The sequence below is a fragment of the Pseudorasbora parva genome, chromosome 1 (genome assembly GCF_024679245.1).
Source record: "Pseudorasbora parva isolate DD20220531a chromosome 1, ASM2467924v1, whole genome shotgun sequence".
NCBI lineage: Eukaryota > Metazoa > Chordata > Actinopteri > Cypriniformes > Gobionidae > Pseudorasbora > Pseudorasbora parva.
Window position 1 is genome coordinate 60,479,043 of NC_090172.1, and position 3,281 is coordinate 60,482,323.

At 37.9% G+C, this 3,281-nt stretch overlaps 1 long non-coding RNA gene across 1 annotated transcript; it reads right to left on the bottom strand.

Moving 5' to 3' along the window:
- Positions 1 to 809: 809 nt before the first annotated feature.
- On the bottom strand, positions 810 to 1,462 carry LOC137086975 (uncharacterized). Its single transcript, XR_010907523.1, has 3 exons — positions 1,199 to 1,462; positions 997 to 1,084; positions 810 to 885 (listed from the first exon to the last, which is right to left on the bottom strand). It is a non-coding gene; the product is annotated as an uncharacterized lncRNA (long non-coding RNA).
- Between the last annotated feature and the right edge of the window lie 1,819 nt (positions 1,463 to 3,281).

Consider the following 3,281-nt stretch of genomic DNA (forward strand, 5'->3'; position numbering starts at 1 on the left):
CTTTACAAGCTTTCTGAATATGCTGCTGAATCTGCATATTAGTGTTCTTTTCTGTCGTTGTTAATTACCTCTTTAGTAAACCTATACATAACCAGCAAAAGCAGCACCGCTTGAATCTCTTCCATACTCGTTATTCATTTTTTTTCACCATGTAAACGACCTGACCGATTACTTTTAAGTGTGTGTCCTTACATGACGTGACGGCGCGCGCCGCGCTCATGTTGACAAGAGAGGAAAGCAAATTTTTCTGAGGGGTAAACTTTTTATTTCGTGAGTTATGAAGATAATGTTGGAGTAATGACACAGCGTATATTGCCCCGGGCAGTTTTTACTTTAACTGCGCCTGACAGAAGATTTTTTTCTCTGGGATGATTATTACACTTTACAACAAATAGATATAAATAATACTGTATTAGTCCTGGTGGCCGTTAAGAGTTGCTATGGCTACAGTTAACACTCCAGCTGCTGGAGAAAACAGCGTTGACATTTTTGGTGCGGCAGACAAACTGCATGTGACAAAATGATTGCGATTGAAAGTCATCACATGTAAACACCAGATCGGTTTAGATAACGTCTCATGTAAACAGTCCTTTCAATCGGTACACTTAAAAATGATTACATGTCCTTCACTGATTTGGAGGAGCAGTCGCGCGCAGTCCTACATCACCGGACTAATTTGCCTAATCTTCTCGGAACTTTATCGCGGTCGAAACGCAGACAGCTGCAGGTCTGGGGGGGAGAAAAGTTCCTGTAAATAAGTTCCTGGTACAAATTGTTCCGGGTAATTTTGGTGGAAACGGGGCTATAGTGTGTCTTTTTTTGGGCCTTTTCAGGCTGAGCCACAGAATACTTCCTCCGTGGTGTCTCAATATGTCTTGCAACCTGCTAAATAAATCATGAATAATTGTAATACCAATAAAAGTAAGCAAAACAAAGCACACATGGTAAATATTAATATAAAATTACTTTAAAAAATAATACAATCTTTAAGATTACCTTTTACACATTCAGGGTCAACATCTGTAAAAGTTGTACTTAATTCTTCAAAGGAAAATGGTCAAAGCGAGGTTGTGTGATGACTATTCTGGGGGGAAAAGTTGCAGTTATAATTAATGAAATTCAGTTTTGGCATTTCAAATCCATATGACGTTAGAAGTAGGTTAACCTAACATTTACAGTATACAATAAGCAGTCTTACCCAGTTTGTGGATCGTATTTGTGTGGGCTGTTCTCTGAATTGGGTTTCACACAAAGGCACCTTACAGATTCCTGTAAAGTTTGAAATTAAAATGCGTTTAAACAGATTCACAATCTGCAAGAACCACAATATTTTCAAGTTTGAATAAGATGGCCATCAAAGTAACCGCTGGAGACAAAACACATAACGTTATTAGGCTAACGTTAATTGTAAGCCAACTTTGGTTTACAGGCACATTATATAACAATAACTGAACTTACCTCACGGTACGTGCCCTTTAAAATCTTTTCACAATGTTGTTAGGCTCTTCCTGTAAGTTAGTCCGTGCTGCTCATACTTTTGCTCGAGAGAATAAAGACGCTGGAGAGCCTCTTGGAGAAGATCAGCCCGTTCATGCTGTGCAGATATTAAAGTAGTAAGCTGACGAGATATAGCACTCTGGCCGGATATCAGCTGCTTCATCAAGGCATTCACAGTAACTGGGCTTGAGCTTGAGACTGCTTGTCCTCCTTTGTTCAGTGGAGTAGAAAAACTAAGGTTCCTTTTACTCTCCATATTAAATCTGTCGAAAATGATCGATTCCAAATCTCAACCAAACACCACAAAAAAAACAACAATCCGTTCTCTGTACTTCCGGAAACAAATTCAATGCGGAGGTTTCAACTTTTGCGCGCATGAAACAATACACTACTATTGGGTGCGCCTCCGTCCCCACCTTTATTGTGAGTGTTTGATTTCAAACCTCAAAACGCCCCCTCTTTGGCGCGTGTTGTTTGCTTGCTAATCCCCACTCAAACCACGCCCTCGGTATGACGCGTCGCAGGTGTATCTTTAATTTGGTGCAAAAATATAATGCTGGACATAATTATCTATCAACATGGAAGGACAACCACCTGGCGATAATAATACGAGAAAGAGAGCTCGGCGGTTTTGCGACCACTGCAACGAGAATGTTTCACATGCATATTTTTATCTTCACAAAAAAAAGTTTTTTTTTTTCACAATGGAGCGATTACAGCTGAGACAAATCACAACACAGAGCTGGAAGAGGGTGCATGTGATGAACTTCACCCAGCCGAAATGAGACCTGTGGACTGGGATGATGCTGGTATTCATTTTGGTAAGTTACTGAACATTTTTTTTTATGTAAAACCAAATGACAAGTAAAATAAAATGGTGATCATCAGCATTTGGTTTATATATTTACTGATGTCGTGCAACATTACACTGATGTTCATGATCTGCTTTGGTTAGAGTTGACACACAATAGTGATTTGCTTGTTTTCAGAATGTAGTATGTTTGTGTTTTTTCCAGTATAGGCATGTCTTGTTAATACATTGTAACTTTTATTTATTACAAATTTGGTCATAGCTGTATTTGCTGAACATTTAAATCATGATGGGCCATTCATAACAATAACTAAAGTTATTTGGATAAACTATTACGAATGGCCCATTAACATTTCTATGGCCCATCATGACCTGTACACATGCTGTACTGTAAAGTGCATGATATGTGATTCTAAGGGATTTTAGTAAAAAGCTGCTAACTTTAATATAATGCTAGACAAATGCATAGCTCCAGCCATTAATCAATTGGTGTTGTGATGTTTCACTGTTTAAACTAAATCTTTGTATTTAACTTGTGTATGTAAATTTGTGTGTAGCTAAAATCGTTGTATTGTTCTTTAATTGTTACAGAGGACATTAGAGACCAAGAGCAAGTTGATTTCTGCATATTTGAAGAAACCAAGCATTTGCATGAGAACCAAGATTCAGCAGATCTTCTTGATTTATCCATCACTGAAGGCAAGGCTCCTTACATTTAAATTGATGCACACAGACAGATGTGTATTGTTACACTTCTATTAATTTTTTCTAAAAAAAAAAACCTAACAAATGTCTTTTTTTTTTTTAAGAAGAAGAAGAAGAACGCAATGAGCTGCTCAGGCTTTCCTTGGAGCTCAGTGAAACGTCTTCAGATGATGACAGTGACCATGAAGAGCAACATGTCTTTACAGATGGTCAGCACAGTGAACATTTGGATTTTAAAGATGACAAACCTGAAGAAGATAATGACAAT